Source organism: Macaca nemestrina, chromosome 2, assembly GCF_043159975.1.
Source record: "Macaca nemestrina isolate mMacNem1 chromosome 2, mMacNem.hap1, whole genome shotgun sequence".
Lineage (NCBI taxonomy): Eukaryota > Metazoa > Chordata > Mammalia > Primates > Cercopithecidae > Macaca > Macaca nemestrina.
In genome coordinates, this window is record NC_092126.1 from 181,373,754 (window position 1) to 181,398,616 (window position 24,863).

Consider the following 24,863-nt stretch of genomic DNA (forward strand, 5'->3'; position numbering starts at 1 on the left):
CCATGTTGGCCAGGCTGATCTCGAACTCCTAACCTCAAGCAATCAGCCCTCCACGGCCTCCCAAAGTGCTGGGATTACAGGCATGAGCCACTGCACCAACACTCTGTTCCTCCTTTCTGCCCCCCTCATTTCCCAGAAGTAACTGACATCCTCATATTGGTATATAATGTTAGGCTGTGTGTTTTAATATTTTATCACATATATATGTATACTTATTTGAGTGTTTTGTGAGTGTATGTAAATGGTATACGCTATACATCCTTTAGCAATTTGCTTTTTTTTACTCAACATTATGCTTTTCAAATGTATCTAAGTTGATAGATACACACACACTTCCTTTTAGTACCGTGTAATGTTCTATTTTATGAATAAATCACATTTATTTTTCCTTTCCCTAAAACTTAGAGACAGTGTGAACCGAAATGGTTTTAATGACTTAACATCTCACCTACAACATATGAAGTTTGCCTTTGCGCCACAACTCTACAGATTGATATTATCAGAAATTTATTTTTGTTGATGAGTTGGGTATAGAAAATGATCTCGTTTTTATCTAATTTGTGTTTTCCTAAGTACTAGTAAGATTATATGTATTGACCACTCAAATTTAATTATCCATGAGTTGCCGACCATAAACTTTCCCATTTTTCTTGGAGAAATGTACAAACAGGACGTCAATTGTTGTGGTACAGAGAGCCATGGGTTCAAGGTAGACTAATTTGCATAGAGACCCCAGTTTCTTTCCTATAGAAAAATACTAGAGACACTAAGCTCTGCACTACAGCAAACTTGAAATGTTGCTATTCTCCAGGAAAGGATTACTGCATCACTAATAGTAATAATAGCAGTCACAGTGATAGTAAGAGCACACATTTCCTGCAAATCTTGGAGGTGCCAGGCAATTTGCTTGATACGTGTTGTGTCATTTAATTTTCACAACACCACTATCAGATAAATTCTATTATTATCTTCATTTTATAGAGGAGGAAACTGAGGCTCAGAAAGTTCAATAACTTGACTTAAGTCACACAGCTAAAAAGAAGCAAAGGCAATATTCAAATTCAGTTCACAGGACTACAGAACTCAGAATCTTAACCAGGCACCCTCTACATTAACCCAAGAGTGCAGGGAACCCAACGTAGGAACTTAGACTAGAAAGGCGTCACCACAAACTGGTGAACATTTATGGAACTGGACAGAACCAACCTTCAATAATGGCGTCATATGGCAATGGGAAACTATAAGTAGAAGATTAACACAAATTTGCAATTACCTTGGAAATATGACTGCTAGCTTTTGGTCTGAGAAAGCCAGCTGAACAATCTGGAATGACCAGGAAAAAAAGCACTCCATCGGGAGATGTTAGACTTCCTGCTAATAGGAAACTCCTGTTGTTTGAATGATTAATTAGCAAAATAAAAGAGATATGATATATTGCTACTCCTAGTTGGTGAAGCAAGTCATTTTGTGAATGTTAACCTAATCTATAATGTATATACATGTACATTAGTGGATTTTAGATTTATAACTGCTTTTTAAAGGAAGGTGGAGATGTTTGGAACATGGCCCTAGCCTTTTGAGTTGATACAACAAATGGTAACGATATGCTGCCCTAATACAATAAAGGAAGTACATGGGACACAGTGTCAACTGGAAAGAACACATGTTAAGGTAAAGCCTCTATACTAATTATTGTCCTTAGTATATCGCTTTGCATCAGAGACTCGTCAATGACTTGTAACTCAATGTTACTTCTATAATCTTTAGGCTTTTCTACTCATGATTCATCTAGTACTGGTTTCCTAAAAAATTTAGAATACCTTGCTGCTCCCTTTTTGTTCAAAAAGGAATACCAATTTGAAATGAGCTTTACAATTTTATGCAAAAAATCTATCCATCCTTATATCAGTAGTAATTGCTCAATTATAATTAATCATTTTAGATAACATGTTATTGTTTATTTTTTATTGTTAGTTTTTGTGTGTACATAGTAGGTATGTGTGTGTATATATATATATATATATGTAATTTTTATATATCTCATGTGCCCTATAGAGAGGGTATATATATATATATACACATACACACACACACACACACACATAGGGTACATGGCATGTTTTGATACAGTCATATAATACCTCATAATTACATTAGGATAAATAGGCTATCCATCACCTCAAGCATTTACTCTTTCTGCTCCAACCATCCAATTATACTTTTAGTTATTTTAAATGTACAATAAATTATTGTTGACTGCAGTCACCATGTTGTGCAATCAAACACTAAATCTTATTTAATCTATCTAACTATATTTTTGTACCCATTAATTATCCCCACAACCCACTCCCCCAACCCGACCATCCAAAACACTTCCCAGGCTCTGGTAACCGTCATTCTACACTCTATCTCCATGAGGTCAATTGTTTTACCTTCTTCAGCTCCCACAGATAAGTGAGAACATGTGAAGATTTGTCTGTGCCTGGCATATTTCACTTAACATAATGACATCTAGTTCCATCTCTTCAATATACTGATTTCCTTTCTTTGGGACATATATCTAACAGTGGTATTGCTGGATTATATGGTAGCTTTTTTTGTTTTTTGAGAAACCTGCATAGTGTTCTCCGTGGTGGCTGTACTAAATAACATTCCCACCTACAATGTATGAAGGTTCTCTTTTCTCCACATCCTCGTCAGCATTTGTTGTTGCCTATCTTTTGGATATAAGCTATATTACCTGGGGTAAGATAATATCTCATTGTAGTATTCATTTGCATTTCTCTGATGATCAGTCATGTCAAGCACCTTTTCATAGATCTGATTGCCATTTGTGTTTCTTCTTTCGAGAAATCGCTATTAATATCTTTTCTCCCTTTCTAAATTAGATTATTAGATTTTTTTCTATAGGGTTGTTTGAGCTCCTTATATATTCTGGTTATTAATTTTTGGTCAGATGAGTAGTTTCCAAATATTTTCTCCTATTATATGTGCTTTCTCTTCATATGGTTGACTGTCTCCTTTGCTGTCCAGAAGCTTTTTAACTTAATGTGATCCCATCTGTTCATTTTCGCTGTGGTTGCTTGTGCTTGTGCGATATTACTCAAGAAATATTTGCCCAGTCTAATGTCCTGGAGAGTTTCTCCAACAAGTTTTAGTAGTTTCATAGTTGGATGTCTTATATTTAAGTTTTTAATCCATTTTGATTTTATTTTTGTATATGGCAAGTGATCGAGGTCTAGTTTTATTCTTCGGCATATGGATATCCAGTTTTCCCATCACTGTTTATTGAAGAGACTGGTTTTTTGCAAGTATATGTTCTTGGCACTTTTGACAAAAATGAATTCACTGCAGATGTATAAATTGATATCTGGGTTCTCTATTCTGATTTATTGTTCTATGTGTCTGTTTTTATACCAGTACCATGCTGTTTTGGATACAATAACTATGTAATATAATGTGAAGTCAGGTAATGTGATTCCTCCTGTTTTGTTCTTTTTGCTCAGGATAACACTGCCTGTTCTGAGTCCTTCGTAATTCCATGTAAATTTTAAGATATGTTTCTATTTCTGTTAAGGATATCATTGCTATATTGATAGGGATTGCATTGAATTTGTAGATGGCTTTGGGTAGAACGGATACCATAATATTGATTCTTCCAATCCATGAACATCAAATATCTTTCCAGTTTTTGGGTGTTCTCCAATTTCTTGCATCAACGTTTTACACTTTTTTTTTTTTTTTGTGACGGAGTCTGGCTCTGTCACCCAGGTTGGAGTGCAGTGGCACGATCTCAGCTCACTGCAAGCTCTACCTCCCAGGTTCATGCCATTCTTCTGCCTCAGCCTCCCGAGTAGCTGGGACTACAGGTGTCCACCACCACACCCGGCTAATTTTTTGTATTTTTAGTAGAGATGAGCTTTCACCGTGTTAGCCAGGATGGTCTTGATCTCCTAACCTCGTGATCCACCCGCCTCTGCCTCCTAAAGTGCTGGGATTACAGGTGTGAGCCACCACGTCCGGCCTGTTTTATACTTTTATTGTAGAGATCTTTCACTTCTGTGGTAGTCTATTCTTAGATATTGTATTTTATTTGTAACTACTTTGAATGGGATTAATTTCTTAATTTTTTTCAGATTGTTTGCTGTTGGCATATAGAAATGGTATTGATTTTTGCATGTTGATTGGTATCCCACAGTATAACTGAATTTGTTTATTGGTTCTAAGTTTCTTGTTGGAGTCTTTAGGTTTTTTCAAACACTAGATAATATCATCTGGAAACAAGGATAATTTGAATTATTCTTTTACAACTTGGATGCTCTTTCTTTCTCTTGTCCGATTGCTCTAGCTAGAACTTCCAGTACTATGTTGAATAACAGTGATGAAAGTGAGCATCCTTGTCATGTTCCAGATCTTAAAAGGCTTTCAGTTTTTCCCCATTTAGTGTGATACAAGCTGTGAGTCTGTTGTATATGGTTTATATCGTGTTGAGGTATGTTCCACCTATACCCAGTTTTCTTAGGGCTTTTATTGTGAATGGATGTTGAATTTTATCAAACGCTTTTTCAGCCTTGATTGAAATGATCATATTGTTTTTGTCTTTCATTCTATTGATATATCATATTGACTAATTTGTGTACGTTGAACCATAACCATCCTTGCATCCCTGGGATGAATCACATGTGGTCTTGATGAATGATCTTTTCAATGTGTTGTTGAATTTGGTTTGCTAGTATTTTGTTGAGGATTTTTGCATCAATGTTCATCAGATATATTGGCCTGCAGTTTTATTTTTTGACTTGTCTTTTTCTAGTTTTGATATTAGAGTAATATTGACCTCATAGAATGAGTTTGGAAGTATTCCCTCCTCCTCAGTTTTTCAGAATAGTTCGTGTAGGATCGGTATTAGTTCTTCTTGAAATCTTTGGTAAAATTCAGCAGTGAACCCAACAGGTCCTGAACTTTTTTGTTACTGAAAGAGTTTTTATTATAGCTTCAATCTTATTACTTGTTACTGATCTGTTCTGGTTTTGAATTTCTTCATGGTTCAGTCTTGGAAAGCTGTATGTGTCTGGGAATATACCATTTCAAGGTTTTCCAATTTATTGGTATATATTTGCTCATGTAACCTTTAATGATATTTTGTATTTCTTTGGTATTGGCTGTGATATCTCCTTCTTTCTCTCTGATTTTATTTATCTGGGTCTTCTCTCTTTTTTCTTGGCTAATTTAGCTAGAAGTTTGTCAGTTTTGTTTACCCTTTTAAAAACAGCTTTTTTATTGATCTTTTGTAGTGTTTTCTTCCTTTCAATTTCATTTATTTCTTCTCTGATCTTTACTATTCCATTTCTTCTACTAATTTTGCATTTGGTTTGCTCTTGCTCCTCTAGTTTTTTAAGATGCACCATTAGGTTTTTTATTTGATGTTTTTCTAATTTTTGATGTAGATGCTTACTGCTATAAAATTTCCTCTTAGTACTGATTTTGCTGTATTCCATAGGTTTTGGTATGCAGTGTTTTCATTTTCATTTGTTTCATGAAATTTTTTAGTTTCCTTCCTTCTTTCTTCATTGACTCACTGGTCATTCAGGAACATATTGCTTAATTCCATTTGTTTGTCCAATTTCCAATATTCCTCTGTTATTGATTTCTAGCTCTATCCCACTGTGGTTCAAAGAAGATACTGTATATGATTTCAATTTTTTGAATTTTCTCAGGTTTATTTTGTGGCCTAACTATGATCTATCTTTGAGAATGACCCATATGCTGAGAGGAATGTGTATTCTGAAGCCATTGGATAAAATGTTCTGTAAATATCTATTAGGTCCATTTGTTCTATTGTGCAGATTAAGTCCAATGTTTCTTTGTTAATTTTATGTCTTGATGATCTGCCTAAAGCTGAATATGGGGTGTTAATGGTTTCCAGCTATTACCATATTGGGGTCTATCTCTCTCTTTGGCTCTAGTAAATATTTACATCTCTGAGTACTGCAGTGTTGGATGCATATATATTTAAAATTATTATATCCTCTTGCTGAACTGACCCCTTTATCATTAAATAATAATTTTATTTGCCCCTTTTTACAATTTTTGTATTAAAATCTATTTTGTCTGATATAAGTATAGCTACTTATACTCTTCTTTGGTTTCCATTACATCTTTTTCCATCCCTTTACTTTAGTCTATGTGTGCCTTTACAGGTGAAGCATGTTTCTTCTAGGCAACAGATCATTGGGTCTTGTTTTTTATCCATGTAGCCATTCTGTGTCTTTTGATTGGAAAGTTTAGCTCATTTACATTCAATATTATTAATGATAAGGAAGGACTTACTTCTGCCATTTTCTTATTTTTTTTTTTCTGGCTGTTATATGGTCTTCTCTTCTTTCTTCCTTTTTGTCTTCCTTCTAGTGATGTTGATTTTCTCTGGTGGTATGTTTTAATTTCCTGTTTTTTATTTTCATTTTTTTCACATCTGTCATGTATTTGTTAACTTGTAGTTACTGTGATGCTTGCAAATAATATCTTATAATCCATTATTTTAAACTGATAACAACTTAACACTGATTTTATAAAAAAGTAAACGGAAAACTAATAAAGACTCAACACTTAAACTTCTTCCCCCCTCTTTTTAACTTTTTATTGTTTGTATTTATATCTTATTGTACTCTCTATGTATGTAAACATTGTTTTAGTTATTATTTTTGGTCATTTCCTCATTTAACCTTTCCACTAAAAAAATCAATAATTGGCACACCTCAATGAGAGTATTATAATATTCTGTGCTTTTCTGTGTACTTACTATTACCAATGAGTTTTGCACCTTTAGATGGTTTCTTATTTCACACTGAGAAATTCATTTTAGCATTTCTTGTAGAACAGGCCTGGTGTTCATAAAATTCCTCTGTTTTTTGTTTTTCTGGGAAAGTCTTTGTTAAGCCTTCATATTTGAAGGACATTTTTACTGCATTTACTATTATAGGATACATCTTTTTTTCCTTCAGAACTTTAAGTATGTCATGCCAGAGACATATTTAAAGTTTCTCATTGTAAACTTCACCTGTCTCCTGGTCTGTAAAGTTTCCACTGAGAAGTCTGCTGCCAGATGTATTGGAGCTCCACTGTATGTGATTGGTTCCTTTTATCATGCTGCTTTTAGGATTCTTTATTTATCCTGGACTTTGGGAGTTCGATTATTAAATGCCTTGAGGTAGTTTTCTTTGGGTTAAATCTGCTTGGTGGTCTATAATGTTCTTGTACTTGGATATCAATATTTTTCTGTAGGTTTGGAATGTTCTCTATTATTATTACTTTGAATACACTTTCTACCCAAATATCTCTCCCTGCTTCTTCTTTTAGGCTGGTAACTCTTAGATTTGCCTTTTTGAGACTATTTTCTATCTCTTGCAGGCATGCTGCAGTCTTCTTTTTTAATCTTTCCAGTTTTGTCTCTTTTTACTGTATTTTCAAATAATTTTTAAGCTCATTGATTCTACTGATTGATGAATTCTGCTGTTAAGAGACTCTGATGCATTCTTCAGTATGTCAATTGAATTTTTCAGGTCTAGAACTTCCACTTGATTATTTTTAATTATTTCAATCTCTTCGTTAAATTTATCTGATAGGATTAGAATTCCCCCGCTCTGTGTTATGTTGGATTTCATTGAGCTTCTACAAAATAGTTATTTTGAATTCTCTGTTTGAAAGGTTATATATCTTCGTCTCTTTAGGATTGGTCGCTGGTGCCTTATTTAGTTTGTTTGGTGAAGTCATGTTTTCTTGGATGTTCTTGACGCTTGTGGATGTTCATTGGTGTCTGGGCATTGAAGAGTTAGGCACTCATTTTATTTGTCACAGTGTGGGCTTGTTTGTACCTTTTCTTCTTGGGAAGGCTTTCCAGGCATTTAAAGGTACTTGGACGTTGTGATTTGGGTATGCTTACTGCAGTCATACCAGCTTCACAGGACACCCCAAGCCCAGTAATGGCATGGATCTTAAAAACTCAAAGAGGTACCACCTGTGTGGTCTTGGGTAAGAGCCAGAATTCCCTGGATGACCATAGACTCTTGTTCTTTCCTTACTTTCTCTCAAACAAATGTAGTCTCTGTGCTGAGCTGCCTGGAACTGGAAGATGGTGACATGAGCACTCCTTTGGCCATTACCACTGGAACTGTGCTTGCTCAGACTAAATGCCAGCACAGCACTGGGTCTCACTCAAGGCCCACAGTGTCCAGTCCCTGCCTATTTTCCATGTCCATTCAAAGTCCTAAAGCTCTACAATCAGTAGGTGAAAATCCAGGCAGGCTTGGGTCCTTCCTTTCAAAGCAGCATGGTCCCCCAGCCCTGAGAAGGTTTGGAGATGCCGTCCAGGAGACAGGGCCTGGATTTAGTAACTTTTGGGATCTACCTGGTGCTCTATTCTATTATAATTGAGTTGGTACCCAAGCTCAAGACAAAGTCTTTCCCACTCTTCCCTCCCCTTTCCACTTTAAATGTCATGCCACTAACATATTTTAAGATTTAAGCATAGGAGTTTCTCCTTGTGGCCACCACAATCCCAGGCCGTAGCAAGTACTGCTTGGCTACTGCCAATATTCACTCAAGGCCCAAGGCTCTTCAATCGGCTTGTGGTGAATGCTGCCAGGCATGGGTCTCTCTCTTCAGGGCAATGGAACCTCCTGGCCCAAGATAGGGCCAAAGAAGTCATCCAGGAGCCACGGTCTTGAATTGGGAACTGGAAAAGCCTGCTTGGTCTTCTGCTCCATTGCAACTGAGCTGGTAACCAAGCTGCAAGGCATTGTTCCCATTGTTCTTCCTTATCTTTTCGCAAGCAGAACGAGTCTCTTCACATTGTTACCATAGTTGAGAATTCACTGGGGTCACACCTGAAACAGCACAGCTCTGAGTCACACTTAAGTCCCACTGCAAGTACTGCCTGGACCACTACTGATTATTCAGAGTCTGAGGTCTCTTTACGCAGGTAATGGATACTTCCAGAACTGTGTCCTTCCTTTCAAGGCAATTGGTTCCCTTCTGACACAAAATGTGTTTAGAAATGTCATCCAGGAGCTAGGGCCTGGAATGGGGGCCTCAGGACTCTGCCTGGTGCCCTCTCTTGCTGTGACTGAGCAGTATTCAAGTTGCAAGACAAAGCCCACTTTACTCTTCCCTCTCCTCTCCTCAAGCCATGGGAAGGAGTCTCTCCTGAAGCTATAAGCTTCACTGCAGCCTGGGACTGAGGGAGAGCTGTCACAAGTACTTCCTTGGTTGCATCAGCCAGTATCTCACTATGTCACATGCCTTCCAAGTCCACTGACTCTGGGCCCAGCACAGCACCAGGACTTGCCCAGGAATTGCAGTTCATATGATCTAGATTGTCTTTCAAGTTTGCCTTTCAAGTCCTTATGGTCTAGATTGTCTTCCAAGATTGCCTTTTATTTAGGACCTCACTACCCTTTAGCCCACAGTGGCAGGGATTGCCAGAACTCATGTACCAACTACTAGGTGGACGATTTGACTCTGGCTAGAGTTGGTCTAAATGCTCCCTCTGTAGGTGCTGACTGAATTCTGTCCTGTATTGCTTCCCACTATAACAGGGCATCACTGAGTTCCAATGCAAAGTTCCACAATCTATGTGCTCTTCTTTCCCAAATCACACAGATTCTGTCTCCATGCCACATGTCCACATCCAGGGAATGGGGAGGGGTAGCATCAGCAATTCAAGGCTGTCTTTCCTACCTTCTTCAGTGTATTTTTTTCTTGATATGATGTTAAAATCAGTTATTATGATCACTCACCTGATTTTTGGTTCTCATGAAGGTGCTTTTTTGTGTGGATAGTTTTTCAGTTTGGTGTTTCTGTCAGGGGTCAATTGCTGGGGGCGTCTATTCAGCCATCTTGCTCTGCCTTTGCTGTTACTGCTTCTTATAAATCAACTGCTGCTCCTAATTTTATAAAACACATTTCAGTAACTTCCAATTTTTACCAACATCATATTTCATTTTTTAAAATATCTTTCTTAAAGTTTTAGGACTTAGAAGAATCCCATAGATCCTCTGGACCAACTTTAATGATAAGAAAATGGCCACTCAGAAAAGTTTTGTCTTTTACTAGTGGCAGACCTAGGGCAAAAAGCTAATCTCCAGACTATTTTATTAAGGGCTCTTCCCACTACACTTCTGAAACCCCTACCTAGAATCAGAAAAAGCATGTTCACTCACATTTGTGCATGCACCACCTTCCTTCCTGCTAAATATAGATACGGATATATTTGCCTTAAATCTTTTAATCTTTTTGATTGTCCTAACTTTTCTTTCTCAGTTGCTGCACAGACAGTGGTCTCAATACTTGGCTGCAAGGAAGATCCCACCATCCTCTCCTTAAAGGATCATTTTGGTTAAGAAAAGTTTTCTTTGAACACATGACTAATAATATGTTATTTCATCCAACACAACTACAAAAGAAGCAGATTGATGATTTTGTAAAGCCTTAATGACCTTAATTTATTATCCCTCCTTGTATTTAGATTATTTGCCATATGACTTTCCAGTTCCTCCCCAGCTATGTGGATTAACCAGTGGAATGTTAACAGGTGTGATGAGACCAAGGCTTGAAAAGCACCTGTATGTTTGGGTGTGCTCTTTTGTGACTTTGTCATGCTGTGAAAGCTCATGCCCTGGTTAGCCTGTTGGTCCTAACATGAGGATGAGAGACACATGGAACTGGGGGAACCCACTCCAGGTAAAAAAGCCTAGCACAAAACCTCTCAGGTGACCCACAGATCCATGAGAACAAATGATAGTTGTTTCAAACCACCAAGTTTTGAGGCAGTTTATTACACAGAATTTTGTGATACTAGGTTACTGATATTCCAGAGTATACAGGGTTTAATAAATATATCTGACACATGCTGGACAAATACCTGCAGACTGTATAAGACATAGTGTTAGTTTCTCTTTATTATGGATTCATTTTTGAACAATCTATATTCCAATAAGAGGCTGAGGATATAATATTAGAGTAGTGATTTAGAGCACGATTGAAGTTAGATTGTCTGTCTTTGCTCCCTTCTATCTGATGACTCTGGGCAAATTACTTAATTTTTCTGTCCTCAGTTTTCTCATCTATAATTGGAGACAATGTTAATATCCATTTAGCAGCATATCTGTCATGTAGTAAGTCCTCAAATAATATTGGTAATTAATAATAATGTACTGTCTCATCATATAATCTTGGAGTGTTGGTTAATAAGTTTTTAATTTATTATGCAATCAATTCTCTTTTCAGCTTGATTCTGAATTCATAATAGTTTTTTCTTGGCTTCTGTTTCTAACATACATCACCTTTAGATATGTGCTTATACTTAGTAAGTTTTTATTACAAGAAACCTCTCAACGACTTACATTAATACTACAAGTAACTCTTTTATTATGCTTCTGTGCTTCTTTTATGTTAGGACTCTTAGTTAACAACTGCATGAAACTCACACATCGTTTCTTCAAATAATTCATGACAACTTAGACTTATTGATAAGTCGTATTTGGTATTTTACTCATGATACCCCGTGTCTTCTTTTCTGGTTTCCTCTTACATTTTGCTAAAGAACAACCTAGAGAAATTTTAATTTTTTCAAAGATGTTCAACTTTCCATCTTTAAAATTGTCTTTATTTTTCCTTTTCTCTTGAATAACAGCTTGCCTAATGAAGAATCCAAGATTCAAATCCCTCAGGATTTTGTAGATATGGCTACATATTTTCTGGCATTTGGCGTTAGAAAACGCCAACGTCATTCTGATTTTTCTTCCTTTTCAGATAATGTATTTTTACTCTCTAGAAAATTGTAAGACTTTTTCTTTCTCCTTCGACTTCCTAAATTCTTCCCTGGTATTCGTAGGTCCCTTGGTGCAATATTGCTGCTCTGCATTCTAATTCTTTTAAATTAAAAAAAAACAAACCCCAGTACCTTCTCTCAGTTTGAAAAAAAGATATTATTCTATTATTACTTGGATTATGTCATTCCTCCTATTCTCTCTAGCTTCTCCTTATACAAGTTTTTTTAGGAAGATTTTAGAATTTCTAAACATTTTACATACTTTGTAAATATCTAATCCTCATATACTGAATGACATCATTCCTTCCAAGTTTCTTGGACAATTTTCGTCGACAGATGAAATCATCGACAGATTATTGCACTACATTCCAAGATAACCTCTTGGCTCGATCTTCCGTAACACTGATTTGGTGTTCAACCACAACCATTCTAATATTCAGGATTTTCTTATTGTCCTGAAGTTTTGTTTTCTTGTAGTTTCTTATTTGGCTTTGGTAACAGCGTAATGCTGGCCTCGTAAAATGAGTTTGGAAGTGTTTTCTCCTCTTTCATTGCCTGGAAAAGTCTGAGAAGGATTGGCATTAATTCTTTCAGTGTTTAGTAGAATTCGTGAATGAAGCCATCAGATCCTGGGTTTTTCTTTGTTGAGAGGTTTTTTATTACAGTTTCAATCTCTTTACTCATTATGGGTCTGTTCAGATTTTCTTTTTTTTATGATTCAGTTTTGGCAGATTGTATGTTTCTAGAAATTGATCCCATTTCTTTTAGATACCCAGTTTGATGGCCTATAATTGCTCGTAGTAGTCTCTAATGATACTTTGTATTTTTATGCTATCAGTTTTGAGGTCTTCTCTTTCATTTATAATTAAACTTGAGTCTTATCTTTTTTCCTTTAGTCTGGCTAACAGGTTGTAGATTTTGTTTATCTTTTCAAAAATCCAGCTCTTGGTTTCATTGAGCTTTTGTTTTTCTAGCCTCTATTTCTGCTCTGATCTTTATTGTTGATATTTAGTCAATTAGTGTAATATACCTCAGCAGTTAAGGAGTATGAATTTAGCCACACCTTTTGTATTTTTCAATTGCTGTCTAGCTGACACATAACTAAGTTGGCATCTCCTTCTTGAGGTAGTCCTTTCTCTCCCTAATTTCACAAGAATTCAAAGAATTTGCTCCAGTCTTTGTCTACTAAGCCACTGGACTTTTCATAAACTTGATCGGTGAGAGAGGTGCTAACAACATTGGACCTTAAAAGGGAAAACATTGACCTTCATAGAAAACTCTTTCCCCATCTCATAACATTATCCCATGCAAATATTCCCATCTCCTCACCAGTAACCAACTCAGCATTTCAAAATCAGATTAAAGGCATCTTTCGTTAGCCAACATCGTCCTTATTATCTTCTTTCACCTGGACAGTGGGTTAAGGTACCCATTCAAGTGGCCCTTTTCTGAACAAAAATCAGTCCAACATGACTAGTCTTGTTCATCTAGATGAAAAACACTTTTGGAAATTAAGAACTTTACATTCCACATCAATTGCTCTGTTATATTCGCTTCAGTAAATATATGTTTATTTTAATTTCTATGAAATTTCCTTTTTTTTTTTTCACTTTTTCTTAGTGGCCTATTCTAACTACGTGAATGCAGTGTCCTTCAAATATCTCTTAAGATACAAATTAAATTGTTTCAGTAAGTTTTTCTATATTTCACCAGTAATTCAATTGTTTCAAGAGTTAACTTCAGTTTGTTTACTTTGGTGGTTCATTTTTATGCTTTTTTTCTTCAATATATGGAAATTCTTAGTTGTTCATTTATATTTATAAGTAGTTCATTTATATTTACAGGTGGCTAGTGTGAAAGTTACAGCTTTTTTGATAATGAATATGATTACAAATTATAGAAGCCATCACTATAGTTAGTGAGCTAGGTGGTATCTTAGTCCATTCAGGCTGCTGTAACAAATTACCATAGATGCAAGGCTTAAACAACAGATATTTATTTCTCACAGTTCTGTAGGCTAGGAAGTTCATGATCAAGGTGCTGGCAGGTCCAGTGTCTGGTGAGGGCCTGCTTCCTGGTTTGCAGAAGGCCATCTTCTTGAGGTGTCTTCACATGGCAGAGAGCAAAGATAGAGGAAGCAAGTTTTCTCATGTCTCTTCCTATGAGGCACTAATCCTGTCATTAGGGTTCCACCTTCGTAACCTAATTACCTCCAGAGGCCCCATCTCATAATACTATCCCATTGAGATTTCGAGCTTCAACCTACGAATTCTGGGGGACACAAAAATGCAGTCATGTAGTGGACGGGAGTTTTCCATTAGAAGGTGAGAAAGTCTAGCCCTGTTGGCAGCTTACATTACCCAAGAGCACCATTCCACTTTTTATAACCCCAGTAGTCACTTTAAATATCCCTTGCCTATCCCCAGTGGCAGAATCCATCTGCTCCTTTATTACCTTTCAAACTGTTCATGCCAGTTCTGTTGGATCTGGGTGGAAATGCCCTTTCCAGGTGCTTGAAACACCCGAGGTTCATTAGCCTTCCCATCAAATGCCACAAAGTTGAGTATCTTCCTTACCTCCTCATAATTATGATCCCTGGGCTTTTCCAAAAAACTCCAAACTTTTCAAACTTCTGTTTAAAATTGAACAAACTCCTTTCTTCTTCCATCGCTACTCTCTTTCATTTGTATTAACTGTACTTACCAGTTCTATTTGGTTATTTCCTCAGACTAATCCCATCTGCTTTATATCATCCAGAAATGTTTTGCTTCTGCTGGTATCACTCTTCCACATTTCCTAGTGCTGCTTTAGTGTTATGCTTACTTTTCTCCCTGGTGGAACTTTAAGGACAGAAAAGTAAACATATGTGCTTAGTCATCAAGAGGGCACTTAGCTCCCAAGTGGCCTTTTCGCTTTGTTGTTTTTCTTTTTTCCTTCCCTATTTATTTGTATTACTTCCACTGATTTAGTTTCTTTCATTTTGTTTTTATTCAAATACATTTATAAAAGCAGTACTGGCGTAGGAATTAACTATTCCTTTATTCTAATCATGTTTCTGTGATTCCTGCCTGACACACAGCAGGTACTCATTAAGTATTTTTGAGCAAATGAATAAATGAAGCAAATTATCACACACTCCCCACCCCAGACTTCAGCTTTTCCAATGTGAAATTAAGAGGCCTCTGCAAGTAATAGCAAGCTATGGTTCTTCTTGGGCTTGATAAAAAACATTTATCGTCACTGAATATCAAGCACCAAGAGGAGAGAGGCAGCCAGTGTATGAGCAACACCAACCTAAGACAGAAAACTGTGCTCAAAAGCCTAAAAAGAGACCTATGACATCAGAGTCTCAGAGGAGTTCAAAGCAATCATAATTAGGCTTAATAACTGACTCTCTGGTAGCTACATAACTATGATCAGGCCAGATGGCAAGTGAGCACTGACTGAGTAAACTGAGAGAGCGAGGTAATAACACAGTCTGCCTTTAAAGGACCTATGTGAAGATCTCCCTTTTCCCAAATTCCCTTCGTAAAAACCAATGTAGAAAAAATCTGTAGGGCCCTCGGGCCTGGAAACCCTCTCTGGGAAATTATTTTAACCTCCTGGATGGGAGATCTATGAGCTGTAAGTCTGGAATTAAACACTGTCTGCAAGGTTGACAATGATGATAAAGTTCCCAAGTCAAACGGTAAGTCTGACGCAAACACTCAGGTACTCCATACCACATGTGCTCATGTGAAACTATTCATTAGCAATGAAGTTGGTGGACAAAACTAAAAGTCACAATTATAACAATGTTTTCAGGAAGTCTTTTACATTTTGAATCACCTTATTACCATACTATTTCTGAGAAATCTAAGTAAGGAAAAAGAAGAAATTACAAATTTTATATCTGCTTAATATAGTGATCTTCAAACACAGTCACCTGGAGGCTTGTTAAAACACAGACTGCTGGTCCCCACCCTCAGTTTCTCATTCAATAGGTTTAGGATGAGATCCAAAAATTTGCATTTCTAACAGATTCCCAAGAGATGGAGGTACTGCTTATCCTGGGACTATACTCAATAATTTCAAAATGTCTGCTACATCTGAGTCTGCTTTTGGTGCTTACCTTGATTTTTCACACTGCGTTTTTTTCTTGCCTTTTGACATGTGTTATAATTTTTTGTTGAAAACGACATGATTTATTGAATAATAGGAACTGAAGTAAATAGGCCTTTAGTGTGAGGTTATATGTTTATCTGCCTAGCAGTTAGGCTGAATTTAATGTGTGGTACAGCTACAGGCGTCGGAGGCTTCAATCACCACTGGCCACCTTGTTTTTGTCTCCCATGTTGTCTTTAGGTTTCCCTAGAAATTCATTCTTGGATACAGTTTTTGTCTTTCAGTGCTCCAAGTTGTAACTCACTGTTATTATGTAGGAGCCCTATTGGTGTAGTGTGATGGTACTGGGAAGCATTCTATAATATTATGATTAAATTGCCATTTCTTATGGGCCTGAGTCCTCAGACTGCGACCTTCAGAAGTCTTTCTTAGACTTTTTTTCTCCCTTACTTGAGGCAGAAAGGGTACAGAGGATTCGGTTGTCAAATTGCACTTCCTCTACATAAGATAAGGCTCTAGTAAGCTAGTTTTCCTGCAGGGCAGGACTTTGATATAAAGAACACACTGGGCTTATTTCAAAATGGTTACTGTTGCCCTGCCAAAACCACAAGGGGATTTTTCTCCAATCTTCACTAAAAGAATCTGGTAGGAATCTGCTACTATATGAATGTGAGTGTACCCCCAAAATTCATGTGCTAAAATCTAACCCCTAAATTGATTCTCTTAAGAATTGGGGCTTTTGGGAGGTGATTAGGTCAGGAGACTGAATACATTATAAAAGAGATTTGGGAAAGCCTGTTTGCCCCTCCTGCCATGTGAGGACACTGCAAGAGAGACTATCCATGAGAAATGGGGCCTTCACGAAATGCCAAATCTGCTAGAGACTTAATCTTGGATATCCCAGCCTCCAGAATTGTAAGCAATAAATATATATTGTTTATAAATTACCCAGCCTGGTATTTTTGTCATAGTAGCCTGAACAGACTAAGACAGGATCCCACAAATAAATCTCACAAAAGCGTGACAGGTCCAGGTCCTCCTGAGACTGGGCTCCAGGAGTTTTTAACTCTCAAGCTTGTCCACACTCAGCTTCAGCAATTTTTCAGTTACCTTTAAGAAACACTCAAATGCTCCTACCCATTACTAGCTCCAGTTTTTTGTGTTTCTGGTAAGCTGTGATTCTCGTATTTGCCTGTCTCTTCAGCTTCCTAAACAGCAATTTACCCTGTCACCTCAATTCCCTGATAGACTAAGAAGAGTTATTGAGCTACGTTTTCTCTTGTGGTGAGGACAGGTGAGACATCTCTAAGTTATTTACATTTGTAAGAAGAAACCAGAAGTCAGGACTGTTTGGGGATTATACTTTAAGAACCACTGGTTTAGTGAGAAAATAGCCACCTTCAGTCAATCTCAAAATACATGAAAGCTTTAGGCTCCACTGCATAGCCTCCAATACCCACCTTAATTTAATAATTATTTGTAGCGTTATTTTCTTCCAGCCAATGTCCTTCATGTCAAAATTAATACATGTGTCAAAAAAGGGAGAAGACCCAACACCCTTGATTGAGAGGTCTCATGTTGTACATGTCTGAGCCTGCCTCACCCTGAGTCACATCCTCACCCTAAGCCACATCCTCGAGTGTACCTGTTGGAATGCTTTTAGCTGCAAGTATCAAAATACCTGACTCAAACGGTAGGAACAATAAGAAGTGTTCTAACAGTAAGTATTGACGACATAAGAGAGACTCTGAAGCATAATGGACTGCCGGGCAGTGAACCTAAAGGCTCAACTATGTCATCAAAGCCACAGGTTCTTTCTACTTTTCATCCTGCTATTCACACTCTTTATTTTATTCTAAACTTGGTTCCCCTTATGTTTCCAGTAAGTTCTCAGTGTCAAAAAGAGGCTAAATGTTTTCCTGTTCATGTCCACTGGGAGAGAAAAAACGAGTTTTCTCCAGCAATCAAAGAACTGCTCTTTCTTTTATACTGTTTGGGACAACTTAGGTCATATGCTTACCTCTAAACCAATACAGATGCTCCTGAACTTATGATGATGTTATATCCAGATAAAACAATTAAATGTTGAAAATATTGTAAGTCAAAAATGCATTTAATACAGTTGACCTACTGAACATCATAGCTTAGCCTAACCTACCTTAAACATGCTCAGAACACTTACATTAGCCTATAGTTGGGCAAAATAATGTAATACAAAGCCTATTTTCTAATAAAATATTAAATATGCAATTTTTTGAATACTGTATTAAAAATGAAAAAAAATGTTGTATAAGTATTCATCATTAATGTACACAGCTAAAAGCACCATCATAAAGTGGAAAAATTGTAAGTTGAAGCAAAAGTTGGGAATCATCTGTAACTGCTGCCACATGAAGCTATGAGCCGATTGGCTTAGGCTTAAGCACCATATTCAAGAAGTATGAGACATATACTGTGTTTTAACTAATCAAGAACTAACAAGGAGCTCAGTCAGTTCTGTAAACTACAAATGGGAAAATAAAGATCCTTACAGCATAGAATTTTTGACATAATTTTGACATGTGCTCACATGAGTCTAAATTTGAGAGTACACACCATTAGTGGCTATGAATAATTCCAGCGACACATTTTTAAAACGTCTGGTCTTAAATATAAAAAGTGCCTTGGACACAATACCTGTCATGCCCACCGAAGATATTCCTCTAAGGACATTCTCACCAGACGTGAAATCTCTTCTCCTTCCCTTAAAAATCTTCAGTTGGCTTCACAACTATTTAACAGGAGAAACAAAATAAACTTTAGCATTCCTTTCTTCTTGGACTCCTTTAGAAAGTTGTAGAGCATTATTTTCCTTTTGTATTTCAGCAATTCTGTTTGTGGGCAGCTTTTGTTTTTTTTTTTTTTCTCTAAGCTGATCATTATGGATAAACATAAAATCTCTAAATAGATTTTCCTAGTCAGTTAACCATATTCTTGGGGGAAAACATAAGGTAGAATCATTATTAAAAAGCATTCTCAGTAATACACACATCTTTATTATGTCAGTCTTTTGCCAAAAAAAAATAAGATTGATAGTAAATTCCATTTAATTTTTTTCTTCACAAAATCAAGCCATCTGCCTCAAAACACACCACCAGCCTCTGTTAGATGAATTCACACATTTAAAAGCCCCAAAGTAACCATTTGAATGGAAATTGGACACTTCTTGTCATTTAGGAAGCTTTTTTAAACTGGAAAGGCTTCTCGTTTGTTCAATTAAATGTGTGTGTATGCAATACACTTTATGAAATTTATCCCAAAACAGTGAGGGCTGAAATAATATTTGAAACAGATGGCACAGCTGCTGTACTTAGAGAGCTACCCATGGACATAGATGGGGACATTGAGGGAACTATGGAGTGCAAGCCAAAATATTGTACAATCAAGACTCTTAGTCACAGCCATTAAAGATGGGAAAATCTTTTTAATGTCAACCTCTTCCATAATGGAGGTGTGTGGAAAGGGCTACGATGTAAGTCAAGTGGAATTTATATCCTTTTCTGGATGAACACTTTTCTTCTCAGTTGAGCCTTAAAATTTGAAAATACTGGATCTGCTGTCTTGGAGTTTTCTCTCTCTTGAATACTATTTGAAAACGATGCTGGAAGTATCATTCCCAAGGGAATGTTAGACAGTGGCATATGCATAGCAGAGAAAAGCAAATTATAGTGTTTAAAGCTAGAGGGAGGGAACTGATGGAAATCACAGACATCATTTCTCTAGTGCCCTAATTTTATAGGTGAGGAAACAAAGGCCAAGGAGGGTTAAATGACTTCTCCTCCACCCCACAGTACTGGTCTCTGGAGACTCACTCCCAGGCAACTTCCGTCACAAATACTGCTTACTAAAAGGAAAGGAAAGTTTGGGTATTTTTTTTTTATTTTATGCCATTTTATTTCATTTCGTTTTTTAATAACACTGTCACATGTTTTAAAATTCCATTACTTATGAGGCAGATTTGAAAGGCAAAGTAGAGAAACAGATCAATTTTTTCTTAAAATTGCTTTAAGGTAAATTATTTTACAAAAATGGAAGTATATATGCTCTAATTTGGGGAAAGTGTGTGTGAACAAGATATTTGGTTAGATTTTTCATTTCACATTAATCATGTGGACATAATTTGCATGTTGTTTTACAACACCTAACAATTCTGCATATTAATCTAATCAAGGAGGCTAATTTTTAAACACAACATTTTTGAACTCAGAATTTGTGAGTGGGTGTAATATGCCTGTAATATTACAACCCCCAATTGTAATATGCAACCCCCAATCTTCTGCCCTACATATAAGTCATAAGCAGTGAACAGAAGGAAAATATTCCAATATTCATAGCAACAATTCTTTTCAAATGCAGCAGTGTCTGGAGTCCAAAGGTTCATACATTTCCCTCTCTGTGGTGGCTTTACAGACATGAGTATTGAAAGCAGATGCCTTCAGTTTCTCTCAGGGAGATCCCTGAACTACTGAAAATGACAAATCTCGGCAATCACCTTCAGGTTCCCATATTCTTCTACATTGAAAAGAAATGGGTAAAATCTTTCATAAGAAAAGCAACAAATAACTAAGTTTATCCATCATCTTCTCTGAAGTACTGCTAACGAAACAGAAATGAAGCCATATCCATCTGCAAAGGAACTTTTTCCCAGTAGACAATGATTCTGTACGTCAGTGGAGTCCTCCTGGTGAGGGCAAATTGATTTTCTAGAACATTCTTGGTTATTCCAGGGAGAGAATAAAGTCGCAGCCTGACACGTTAACCTCCCACTACATTTCTAAGACAGGATCTATACACCTGGAACAGAGAAATAATTAGGGCAACTTCAGGTCACTTCAACAGAAAGTCTATTTAGGTCTGAATGACCCCAACAATTGGATTATTTACTACCTTTGCCTCACCAATTATTTCACCATGGCTCTGTGAATGCATGGTTGTAGCACAGTCTTTGTCTCCGTGAAAGTCAGAGGAGTAGTTCCTGAAAAGCAATAACTGCACACAACTAACATGTACACTGATAACCAGCATGGCGTCTCTCCAAAGTAAGATTATACTTCTCTACCTTTTGCACTCAGGGAAAACAAATAAATTTCTCCAGCACCCTGAAAAGTATCAATCTATTTGTTTCCAATGCATGTTTTTGATGGGTTTTTATAACAAATTTTAAAATTAGAAAGGCTCAAATACACTGATCTTAGAACTTCTTTTAAGCTGCTGACATTTCCTTTCTCACATAATAAGTGATGAAAGCCAGTCAACAGTTAAAGGGTGTTTCCGTTTCTTTGATGTGGTCTTCTGTGTTACAAAACCTCACTGAAATTCATTCCTATGAAGTTCTACATCAGGATGTATAAGTCATCCATACAAACGCACACATTCATTCACATATATGCTAATTTGGAAAGAGGGAGAAAAGGAGAATTTTATTTGGGGGAAAAAAAAGCAGCACAGCAAACCTATCTTTGAATTACTTCTACCATTTTGTTTTTCTATTAGTATACTGGAATGTCTATCCTAGGGCAACATGGATAGCTAATCTCATATTCATTCCTGAAAGTTCTAATTAATGATCCAGGAACTCATTCTGAGGTAAGAGAGCCTACCATTTGGTGTTCCGTGTCATTTAGGGTCATTTGCAATTGAATGCTGCAGGAGATGATTTGCAGTGCTGACTTGTAAGTATTGCTCAAGTTATCTTATGTCAAACTACATACTCTGGAGGGACTGTGAGAAACTGAAAGAGAGAAATAAAAGAGTTTTAACACAAAGGACTTTATATGAAACAAGAAATGAAACCCTTTATTAATCTCTAAATAAAGAATTGTAAGACAGATGAGGAGAGTGTTCTTCCTTAATCTGTTTGATGACGGGAAGAAAAGCAAAGACTGCTATAGAGAAGAAAAATACCATCAACAATGAGTGATCAGTTCCCAAAGACCTGTGAAAGTCAGAGTAACAGTAAGAGGGGCCACAGCAGCAGGGATGGACACTACCAGGTGATGACCGAGAATTTAAGCTTCCAAACAAAATATATAGACCACCCTAAAAAATTAAAGTGGTGTTTCTTTATCCTCTACTATGCATTTGAAAGTCATCTGCTTCTACTTCTTGAAAGTTCACACTTTTCAACCCAGGTTAAGACCTTCTGTCACTTCTCCATGGGCCCCTGCTCCCTCCATACAACAACCTCCAAGCCTTACCATTGTGAGCAATTATGATAGGTGTATTTTTCTGGAGGTGTATTATATCACAATGAAATAAAGACACAGCCACAAATTAACAGACAAATATGAAATATGTCAAACCACACCTAGCCAGTTCTGTTTCTGAGAAAGATGGTGAGTTGTTCAGTGTATTCTTTGCAGCCTGAATTTTTTAACAAGAGAAGATGCATCTTCCTCAGAGCGAAACCCCAGCCTCCTTCCCAGAGTTTCCTTCCTCCCTGGTCTTATTACACTACTGAACACTACCATCTTACATGGAGCTGCTACCCATTTTTCCTTCTGTTCTGCAATCTATAATTTTCATATCACAAGTTGGCATATGAAATTTAATAATATTCTTAGATTTATTTAATTCTAATATTCAGTTTCATGTTGTGATTTTGGAAAAACATAACTTACTGGAACCAAGTTATTACTCTTAACCATGAATGTTTCAAATACCTTTCAAAGGATAAATTATCTTCTACTTTTTCCAGTTTAAGCAACCCCACCCACACGGATGCACACAAAATCTTGTAAAAGTTGACAATTAAAAGGCCAACTTGAAGTGTGCTTATGAATGGCAATCTAAAGCTTGATAAAAGTAAATTAGTAATCCAATGATCAGAAAAATCCAGTTGGGATAACTCAATTCACAACCATGATCTTTAAATAATTTCTTAAAAATAAAAATCTCAGCCGGGCGCGGTGGCTCACGCCTGTAATCCCAGCACTTTGGGAGGCCCAGGTGGGCGGATCACGAGGTTAGGAAATCGAGACCATCCTGGTTAACATGGTGAAACCCCCTCTCTACTGAAAATGTAAAACAAAATTACCCGGGCATGGCGGTGGGGGCCTGTAGTCCCAGCTACTCCGGAGGCTGAGGCAGGAGAATGGTGTGAACCCGGGGGGCGGAGCTTGCAGTGAGCGGAGATAGCACCACTGCACTCCAGCCTGGGCGACAGAGCGAGATCCCGTTTCAAAAAATAAAAAAAAATAAAAAATAAATACAAATCTCATTCTATACTTCCAATCAATGTCGCTCAAGCAAATGCATCATTGTACATAAAGGATTAAATTCCTCTATGTATCTTAGATGTCTGTAGCTTTTGAATGAGAAGACAATTTCTTGGCAGAAAATAGATAAAGTTCCATATGGCTCCTGTCTATTTCTTTCAAAAATTCTGTTGCAATTAGGATCCCTTCTCATAATAAAAACATGATGAGACTGACAGTTTTCTGAAATCATAGCTAGTATATTAGGAAAATTTGCTCTTGGTTTTCAATAACTACAGAGCATAACAGAGGAACAAATTATTGATCAAAGAGGGCCTGAAATGTTAACCACCTTCTTAAGGAATTGTATTTACCTGAAATTCAGTTCAACTTTAGGAAGTTCTCATGTACAATGGCAACTTGTTATAAATTTCTCCATTTTTATAAATTACTTCCTGCTAAAATTTGCTTTAATTTTTTTTTAAAAAAAAAGATAAATGGAAATTTGAAAAGTAGAAAGTAGATTGGAAGATACATCGATCTTGAGAAGGTGAAGGAGTCAAATATCACATTTAAAACTCTATTTTCCAAGGTGGCCAAACATAAGCCTTCACCCATCATTTTCCCTGCAAGAACACCGAACTGGACAACTATCCACACAATAAAACATCCTCACAGGAACCAAAAATCAGGTTTGTGATCAGAGTACCTAGTTTTTTGTCTTTGTTTTTGTTTTTGTTTTAGACGGAGTCTCACTCTGTCACCGGGGCTGGAGTGCAGTGGCGTGATCTCGGCTCACTGCAAGCTCCGCCTCCCAGGTTCCCGCCATTCTCCTGCCTCAGCCTCCCGAGTAGCTGGGACTACAGGCATCCGCCACCAGGCCCGGCTAATTTTTTTTATTTTTAATAGAGACGGGGTTTCACCGTGTTTGCCAGGATTGTCTCGATCTCCTGACCTGGTGATCCACCCGCCTTGGCCTCCCAAAGTGCTGGGATTACAGGCGTGAGCCACCGCACCAGGCCAGAGTACCTAGTTTTAACTTTATATCACAGAAAGAGACACTAAAGAGGATGGGAAAGACAGTCTTGAATTGCCAGAGCCAACCCTCTTCCTTCCTGTGGCAGTGGTCACATAGCACTGAAAGAGAATCTGTGCACTTAGGGGAAGGAGAGCACAGTGATTGTGGGACTTTGCATTGGATCTCAGCACTGCCCTATCACAGTGAAAGCAACACCAGGCAAAACTCACCTGGTGCCCACAGAGGGAGCATTTAGTCCATTCCTAGCCAGAGAGAATCACTCATCTCAGTGGGCAGAACCAGAGTTCTGGCAAGCCTTGCCACCACAGGCTAAAGTGCTCTGGGGTTCTAAATAAACTGGAAAGGCAGTCCAGGCCACAAGGACAAAAATTCCAGGGTAAAACCTTGTTGCTGTGCTGGGCTCAGAGCTAGTGGACTTGAGGGGCATGTGACCTAGTAAAACATCAGCTGGAGTGGCCAAGGGAGTGCTTGCATCTCCCTAACCCCAACCACAGGCAGCATAGGTCACAGCTCTGGAATAGACTCTCACATTCCAAGCCCTAGTTCTTGGATGACATTTCTACAAACACCCTGGGCCAGAAAGAAACCCACTGGCTTGGATTAAGATGATGGATAGAAAGCAGGACTAGCTTGCTTCCCCAACTCAGACAGAAAGAGC

General features: G+C 37.4%; 1 protein-coding gene across 9 annotated transcripts in view; it reads right to left on the minus strand.

The window, feature by feature from the left end:
- The window catches only part of LOC105477512 (zona pellucida like domain containing 1), a 310,970-nt gene that overhangs the window by 170,963 nt on the left and 115,144 nt on the right, over nucleotides 1–24,863 (minus strand). For 5 of the 9 annotated variants that reach the window (XR_984737.2, XM_071092501.1, XM_071092498.1 and 2 more), the window contains 3 exons: nucleotides 18,608–18,701; nucleotides 14,531–14,667; nucleotides 9,795–9,941 (listed from right to left, as the gene is read on the minus strand). The exons of 1 other annotated variant lie outside the window; for it this stretch is intronic. The gene's annotated coding sequence lies outside the window, so the exon portion shown is untranslated. The remainder of the gene's footprint in view (nucleotides 1–9,794; nucleotides 9,942–14,530; nucleotides 14,668–18,607; nucleotides 18,702–24,863) is intronic. 3 more of the 9 variants (XM_071092503.1, XM_071092502.1, XM_071092499.1) reach the window with 2 other exon arrangements.